Source organism: Amblyomma americanum, chromosome 1 (genome assembly GCF_052857255.1).
Source record: "Amblyomma americanum isolate KBUSLIRL-KWMA chromosome 1, ASM5285725v1, whole genome shotgun sequence".
Lineage (NCBI taxonomy): Eukaryota > Metazoa > Arthropoda > Arachnida > Ixodida > Ixodidae > Amblyomma > Amblyomma americanum.
Genome location: NC_135497.1, coordinates 383,346,290 through 383,355,752, shown reverse-complemented (window position 1 = coordinate 383,355,752; position 9,463 = coordinate 383,346,290). Strand labels below are relative to the sequence as shown.

The window sequence follows — 9,463 nt, the reverse complement described above, 5'->3', positions numbered from 1 at the left end:
TACGCGCTATGTTAAATGTCTCTTAATTATTTCTCCTCAAACCGACCGCTGTCTCCCAGTACTATATATATCGTTCGGCTACTGAGCCTAAGGCCGCCGGAGAGAATCTCCGCCACGGCGGCCGTATTCTGGTGGCCGTGAAATGCAAACGAGCTGGCATTCTCAGCATTCCTACTGTCAGTTTAAGCACCCTGGGTGCTTGAACTTTATCTGAAGCTCTCAACTACGGCGCATTTCGTGCCGCGCTGAGATATTCAACGCCTTCATGCGACCTTCAACGGGCACTTCACAATCGTGTTATTTCTGCCCGCTTCTTCTTTAATTACAACCCATGGTGTTCGAGTGCCGTAGCCTTCCTGAACACCCTATCACTTCTCTATCTCTCTCACTCTAATGCCTCACACACAGCTGCACCTGCTACTCCGCACCTTTGGGAGGATATACGCCACACGCAACTGCTGCGTACCCTCGAAGAGGGTGAGGAAGTTGCGCCGATATTCATCGCCTTGTATCGTAAGTTAAAAATCTGAAGCCCCATATTTCGTAACACGAGCATGCGTTACGAGAATTTTATTAAATGGTGTGGTCGAAAAGCAGAGCTGCCTGTGATATTCCAGTATATACATACTCACTAACTGCTGTCGCAGAAAAGAAACCTTTATTTTTTTGTGAATTAGAAGAATTACCATTACAAGTATAACCTAGCTTTCTGTCCAACTGGTCGCATAAAGTCCGCGAAGAGATGCTCTGCCTTTGCTGCTCATTGTTTTTGAAAATCCGAAAAGCCAAACTTTCAGCACCCTGTTTAACAACCTCGAAAACCAGAATCAATGATTTAGAATATGTGGCCTATAACAGCACATGCTAGAAAAAAATTCGAAAAAAACAGAAGGCAACGCTATTCCTATACACCTATTCCTCTTGCACCCAACGTCAAAAAACAACAGAAAACACTCGTAATATGCGAAAAAAAGACTTGGCGCTGAGAAAAAGATTTCGATATTTTTTGCCTTTGCTTACAGAATTATTGATTCGGTTGTTGTTTAGTTGTTTATTAGCGTTAGTTCATGTACAATTGCGAAAGCCGGCACGGCGGGTACTAAGAACCGGAAAAATCGGCGTTTCCCCGCCGGCTGACAAAGAAGGCAGTATTTTGAAATCATTACTTCTGCACCTGAAAAACGTGTTTTCTTTACTTTCATAACGTGTACCGAACGCATTTCCTTCATTTTTTCACGAAAGGGATATTTTTCAAGCACGTCGAAGATCAAAAGCGGACAAAGGCCCTTTCAGTTTGAAGCCGAATCGAATACTGCTAGCCATGAGTTCAATATTTCAAGTCTGCTATTCTCGCAGCCATAGAAAACTACTCGTTCCCTTTTTGGAGGCTATCCTACACGGCTTCGACCTTGGGTATATGTTTTCAAGCTAGGCTGGGTTAAAGTAAATTATTTTTTTAAGAACGGTAGCACGGCTTCCTTCAGAGAAGAAAAGTCGTTTTGTAGTTTTTGTGTTCCAGGAGGTAAGCTTTTTCTCCTCTCTTGTATCCTATCTGGTGAATGGTGGCGTTAGAAATTCCGTCGTCAGAATCCTCGTTTTGAAAACACAGACGTGGACATCGTTCAAAAGTTTGAGAAAGAAATAACTGCGCCTACGTTGTTCTATGGTCTCCTTTCTTAGAACACGTTTCCACTTCCTCTTGGCTACCTGCAATATCACTTTCTGGCGCCATTCTTATAGTAATCGGTTCCCACTAAGCTTCTTTTATTTGTTTCAACGTCTACTGCGAAGATTCTATTAAAACCAGACCTTCTTCTAAAAGAACAATGCATTCACAGTCAAGCTGGCAGTGAAATACCCCAACTTCGAAAAAGCCAGCAGTAAACTTTGTCTTCAAAAAAACACAACCTGAGTGGTCAGGTGGCTTCATGAACACCCATAGCGCGTCTCATGAACGTCTCATGAACGTCTTATGCACGTGTCATCATCACCTGTCTACAAATTTCTGAAGGCTTCAAATTCTTGAACATGTCGTGAGCAGAAATAGCGCTAGCGTTTTCTTAAACCAGGCTCAACAGGTGTTCAAGATTACCGACCGCAGAAGCGAAGCCTAAAATATTTCTTGAACTAAATTCTCACAATGCTGCTTTCGTTTTTCTTCTTTTCTCAGTTGTTGCATGAATAGCCACGTAAGCAGTTCGACACTTTAAACCTTCATCATGCCCTCAATGGCTGCCTACAATGTAGTTTCTACCGAGGAGCTACATTTCGGTTCCACAGAGGCATTATGTAGCAGCCATCTCAGATGTGCTAGTGCTGATGCGCATGTAACGCATAATGAGTGTGCAATGCATCTGCAGTCAAACCACTTGGATCACCTTCCGGAAATTATTCTTCTATTTAGTATTACGGCTCACAACCAGTTAAATGTTCAGGAAAAACACAATGAAGTTTAACTGCACAGCTTTGCATATGCGCGCATGTAAATGCGCATGATTTAAAAAGGAAGAAATCTTTAGAGGTTGCGAGAACCTCTTGTGACATGCGTTCATCGATAGTCTGGCTTCCAAAGGAGGAGCGTTCTTTTCATGATGTTCTGTAAAGCCATTCAAAATCGAAAAGCTTCAGGTTAGCATTACAACCTTACAAAAGCTTCGTTCTTTTATTATAATAACGATTGTTAGCGTCCATTTTGTGGCTTGATTATCTTTCGCTGCACCTGCGATGTTTTACATAAATAAAATTTGGACAGGACACTTAAGCTCCGCCTTAGGGGTATGACGCGATAGCGCAGTGGATTAGGCTTTCAATTCTGAGCAGTTTGACACCTTTCAACGTAGTTTTAAATTTTTCAACAGGTTCTTTTAAATAATTGATCAATTACACACTCTAATTTTTTTAATTACAAGCATGAAGCATTGGCTTTCCATTCTGAGCATCTTGACACATTTTAACCTCAACCTCCTTTTTCCAAATATTCATTTCTTCATTTTTCAAATTAATCAATTGGTTACAATGATACCATTAATTCGACATCGCCTAACACACACCAATCAGTAATAAACAACTAGAAACCACAAATTTCCGTGATACGATTTTTTTGCGCAGCGTCCAATTATTTCCGATAGGCAGTGTCCACTACTAGTACGCTGACGGCTTTTCGCCCGATCGAGCTGTATACGCTGTCGTGTAACAGACATTGCAAAACATTTTCACTGCGACCCATCTGCTCAAGAGTTGATGTGATGTTACATCACAGATTAGCCGTGCACTCTCATACATCGGCGCCTATTCTTCAGCGTCTACACATTATGCAGTAACATTTCCAACATTCTCGCACAAATATTTTGAAAATTGAAAAATGGTAAAGTAGTGTTATGAAAATATTCAAGGTAATGGTCTGTTCTTCAGATACGTAGAAAAACATTTTTTAAGTGTTTCCCTCCATCGCATCGAGCAGTTAGGACTGCCAAAGAAAACCAATGGGGAGCGCTTTTGATGATCGCAAAAACGTTAATATACAAAAATGCAACACTTCCGTCAGGTGATCTGAGGATATATTGATTGTTATAGTGGAACCTTGCATTGCATTAAAAAACTGCATTCATAAACGGCTTCCCGCTCAAAAATGCTTTTGTCCTGACTTTTTTGGTATCATCTAGGTGTAAATTTTGCGATGATGGCAACATCTACCAGCGCTAACAGTACAGCGTCATGTTTCTCATATCAAACAAGGGGTATTCCTCATGCGACAGCGCTGATCTTGTCTTCCTCCTGGACTGTTTTCCTTGTGAGCCTCATTACGAGGGCAAACAGCTACCCCGTGCAGAAGTTTGAAAGACCGACAATGTTGTGAATCATAATTTATCCATAAATATAATGCTGGATCAGGTGGCATCAAAGAATCAGTAGGGAAGCCGTCATGCCTACATACCTGACCGTTCACAAGAGAATACAACACCGCTATTATGAGAAGCAAATCATTATTCCATACCCAAAAATTCTGAAAAAAGCCGTTTTGAACGGGAAAGAGTTTATGGACGCACCTTTGTTTATATATAGTAAAATTTCACTATAACAATCAATATTTTCACAGATCTCTCGTCGACTGTCGACAGACTGCATTTTCTTGCTATTAACACTTTTGATATTGTTAAAAGCGTTACCCATCGGTTTTTTATGTCAGTCTTTAATGTTCAATGCCAGCGATGGAAATAAATTTAAAAGAAAGGCTGCTGCACATCGTTAATTCATTATCTTCAATAGTTCAATGACACTACCTTACAATTTTACAATATTCTAAATTTTTGTCCAAGAATGTTCGGCATGGATTCGGAAGTGGAGAGAAGCATAACCGACAGACGGAAAAACGAGAGTGTGTATTAAGTAGTTGCTTCCCATTTGGAAGTGTTTGTTGTCATGCAATGCTCTTGTGTCACTCTTTTTGTATTCGTATCACGCAACTGGCGTGCTGTTCTGTGCATGCTCGAGCACAGAGGGACTTTGCGTTTGAATTACCCTGAAAAGTTCTCCTCTTCCATTTGCCTTGCTGTACATCCTACTTGCGACTCACTGCATTTGTTTTGGGGCGTTTGTTCTGTGTTTATCTTGTTTTTTTTTGTCTTTGCGTGCCCCGTTTTGAATTTACACATGAAAGCAGCCAACAGTAACTAAAAACAACGAGCATAGGGTAAGTTTATTTTTTTTAATTGGTGGTGTTGCTCAATGGAAATCCATAGTGGAATCAATTCAGGCTTAAAAATAAACGATTAGCAAGCAGAATAGAAAACAAGTACATGCCGCCGATGGGACGTGAGCTCAAGACCTCCAAAATTGTTTTGATTAGTGTTACCTTTTTTGCATTAGGTATGTCCTTTTCTGTATTCTATTTTATTGGTTATGGCTATTACTACAGCTCACGTCTTGCTGCCACCTTTTGATTGGAGTGTCCTTTGATTACAGAGCAGGGATGTTTTTTTTTTTTTTTCCTGTACTATACTTGCATGTTTTCCTTGTTTTAATTGCTGTTATTGCCCCAGCCTTGTCGCCACATGGCCGCGTAGCCATCTCTGGATCATTTTTCAGCATTCTTTGCCCCTATTTTCTCAGCGACGCAGCCTATATTTAGAGGTCTGTATGAACATTATTGCTAAACCCTTTTTTTAGGAACGAAGACACAGGTGTCGTTCAACCGTTTACTTCGACGACAGTAATCCGAGAACTCTCACAGCAGCAACAGCGCTTCATCCAGTCATATACCAAGCAGTCGGATGAGCAACACATGGTGCTCATCACATGACCATCTCTGTAACCGACACAGCAGCGTGCTAGAGTTGTGCGCCGCAGTAACATAAATACCCGTCGCATCCGGTGGTGTCTGCGCGAATACACCGGCTTTGGAGGAAAGAATTAGTTTTCCTTTCTTGCAGCGCTGCCCATGTTTTAACCGCAAAGTTTCCGAGTATAATATAAAAGTGGGAATACAAAGCTCCTCCGCAAACAAGATCGGAGTCGGTCATGCGTCAACCGCTCTGGAGGCCGCCGAACGCAGATGCTACGTAGTGGCTCGGGCGATGCAGCTGTTTCCGGTGACGAAGTACTCTGATCACTTAACATATCACTCGTATGCGAACTGAATTGCATCATCATGCACATCACCAGGTTCATCACTCGCATGCTGCAGGTCAGTTACTGATCATGCAGCTCGGGAGAATCGTCATGCTTCATAAAAAAACAAAGAACGTGATCGGAATGAACAAACGAGTTTTTTTGCCTTCATGCGCACAGTATGCTACAGGAGACTTCACTTGGACAACCCTCCCGGTGCACAACTTTACACGTTCATTACGTACAGTGCGCACCAGTACACGGCCACCCACTGAAAACGCTCGCGGTTTGCTCCTGCGGATGTTCTCACTTCTCACCTGACAACACCCTCTTTTGCCTTAATCCGTTACCCCAAGTTTTGGTTTCAGCAACGACAGCTTTTTACGGAATTTCTGCTGCAAGGAAATTTCCGCGACTGGTTACTCTGTGGATGTATATGACGTATTCCTGTTTACGAAAAGAAAGTTGTCCGCTCTTTGCTGAAGGGACCTCGAGCTGTTGTTTCTCTCGTCATCTTACGTGGGCTCGGTGGCTGTGCCACAACACGTTTGCATAACCCAGTTGTCTTCGCCATGCAGGTGCACTCGCCCTCAATCATCTGGCTCATGCTCAATGCTGTCTTTTGCGCTACCTGGGCGACCGCGATTGAGCGTGCGCCGTTGCGCGGCGCGGCTGACGAAAGGACATTGTGCGCAGCAACTACCAACCCGCCGATTCAAGTCAACTTGACACTAAGCGCAGACTGGGAGGCCCCATCGTCAGCAACAACACTCACCGTGCCTTCTATAATGGAGCAGCGACCATCCACCGCACCCTGTGGGCTCGGTGGCTGTGCCACAACACGTTTGCATAACCCACTTGTCTTCGCCATGCAGGTTGGTAACCAGCGAGCTCTATTCACAAAAAAAAACAGCAACTACTTTTTGGTACAGCTTCCGAGCCCCCAGTGTTGCGTTGCTACCTGTACCGAGTGCTTTCATGTTGTTCGGTCCCTATTACTGATGTCCGGTGACATTGAGAGCAACCCCGGCCCCGACAAGCTAGACGTAATCATTGGCGAACTAAAAAAGATGTCTACTGGCCAGACAGAATTGGTTAAGGAAGTGCAAAAGCTTAAGGGCCAACTGCTCTCAATAGACCTGAAAATGACTAATCCAACTACGCGTCTCAGCGCCTTAGAAACTCACTACGAAAGTCTGTCTACACTCCGCAATGATCTGGAGGGGATTCAGGCCACTTCGGCTGCAACGTCTCGTTTAGTTGGTGTGCTGGAAGCTCGTCTAGATGACGCAGAGAATCGCTCTCGGCGCAATAACCTACTTTTCTATGGTTTACCCGATACCAACCCCACCGAAACGTATTCGCTTACAGAAGACTTGATCATTCGCCACTGCTCTGACCACCTGGACACCCAGTTGAGCCCTAACGACATTGAACGCGCCCATCGCCTCGGACGACACTCTAAGACAGGAAACGCCCAATTATCGTTAAGTTTACATCCTTTAAAACTAAAGAATCAATTCTTTCTAAAGGTTCTAAATTCAAAGGTACAGACTACAGCGTAGGTGAAGACTTTTCGCGCCGCGTTCAAAACTGCCGGAAACATCTTGTCGCTTTCGCCAGGGCGAAGTCCGTGCCTTTTTCCCTGAGATTTAAAACTTTGCATATTGGCCTCAAACGTTACGTTTTCGATGAACTTTCAGAATCTGTAAGAGAAATACCCTAGCAATCAGCTCATCCTTGCCGATCATCGCCCTCAGCTCATCCCCCACCTACGCCATGCGCCAACGTTTCACTATCAGTAATGTTTACTAACGTTCGCAGCTTCCTGCCGAAACGCGATATCGTATCGAACCTTGTAACTTCGTCAGGCAGCAATCTACTTATATTGACCGAAACGTGGCTGAACAGCGAAAGCACTGACTCAGAAATTCTGTTTGACCTGCCCAACTTTAATCTTTTTCGCGCTGATCGCAAGTATTCTCGTGGGGGAGGAGTCCTAATTGCAGTCAGCGAACAATTGTCTTGTTCTGCCATTGATATCGCGTCAGACTTAGAAATGCTGTGGATTATGTGCCGCGCCTCACCTCTGACGTTATTAAGTGGTGCGTGTTATAGGCCGCCTCGCAAAAGTCCCGACTTTCCGCGCAAGCTTCACAATGTTCTGAACAAACTAGTATCAAAGCACCCTAAAGCACACATCCTACTATTTGGTGACTTCAATTACCCCAATATCGACTGGAGTAACCAACCTCAGCCCATATTTAGTCAAGAAGAGCCGAATGACTTCATTGACGTTTGCCTTAATTATAACTTGACCCAAGTTGTATCGGAACCGACACGCGTCGCAGGGGAAGCAGCGAACACTCTGGATCTCATACTGACCACTCATCCAGACAGTCTTAATTTCATTACAGGCCTCCGAGAAATCAGCGACCATAAAGTAATCCATGCCACCTTTAACTTCTCACATGAATTAAGACAAACTTCCCAGAAAACTATTAGGCTCTACGATAAGGGAAATTATGAAGCAATCAACTCTGAAATAACGAACTTTCTGTCGGTCTTTGAAACGTCCTATCTTTCCAGAAGTGTAAAGGAGAACTGGACCCTTTTCAAACATAAAGTTATCGAACTAACAAATAAATATATTCCGTCATGCAGTTTACGAAAGAGTAATCAGAAACCCTGGTTCACAAAGACACTGAAAAGGCTCGAAAACAAGAAAAAAACGCGCATTTCGTACAGCGAAACGCCACGCAAACCCCCACGCATGGGAAAAATATTATGAAGCTGAGAACGCATACTTGGCCGAGAATGGAAGTGCTAAGCGTTCATTTTTCGAAGTAGTACTACCAAAAATGATAGTTGATAACCCCAAGAAATTCTGGAAGGTGATAAACCCGAAGGAATCGCGCGCTATCACCGTCACTAACAATGCTGGCGAAATCATGGCTGATTCCGACTGTGCAGACATCTTTAACTCTGCATTTTCATCTGTTTTCACCGACGAATCCCAAGCACCATGTTTTACATTACCACTTATTATTACTACAGCCATGGACGCCATAACTTTCAGCAGTAGTGGAATTTCGTGCATAATAGATAAAATAAAACATTCATCTGCCGCCGGCATAGATGACATCAATCCAAAAATTTTGAAAAACGCTAACCCAGCCTGTTCCAGTATTTTCTATTTATTGTTTTCGCAATCACTCTCCGAAGGAACCATTCCAGACGACTGGAAAGTGGGGAAGATCGTTCCCGTGCACAAAACAGGTAATACTGATTCACCTCTTAATTATCGGCCCATTTCATTAACAAGTATTCCCTGCAAAATCATGGAACACGTCATTTACTCCCAAATCATGCAATTCTTAGATTCCAATAACTTCTTTCAACCGTCACAGCATGGTTTTCGTAAGGGTTTTTCGTGCGAGACTCAACTATCCATTTTTCTTCATGACATTCACGCCAACCTTGATATTAATCTGCAAACTGACTCCATCTTCTTAGACTTCGCTAAGGCATTCGATAAAGTACCTCATCAACGCTTGCTTCTTAAACTTTCCCAGTTAAACCTACATCCAAACATCATCGCGTGGATTAACGAATTCCTCACGCATCGCTCTCAGTCTGTCTACATTAATAACCAATCCTCCAAACCGCTCCCAGTCACCTCTGGCGTCCCGCAGGGTTCCGTCCTTGGTCCCTTGTTATTCCTTATTTACATTAACGACTTACCCCAGCGCGTATCTTGCCATATCCGCTTGTTCGCTGACGATTGCGTTATTTATCGTTCGGTAACTAACCCTTCTGACCAAGAATCCCTTCAAGCAAACCTAAACCTCGTACT

At 43.3% G+C, this 9,463-nt stretch overlaps 1 pseudogene; it reads left to right on the top strand.

Moving 5' to 3' along the window:
* Positions 1-6,179: 6,179 nt before the first annotated feature.
* On the top strand, positions 6,180-7,701 carry LOC144122907 (uncharacterized; annotated as a pseudogene).
* The last annotated feature ends 1,762 nt before the right edge of the window (positions 7,702-9,463 follow it).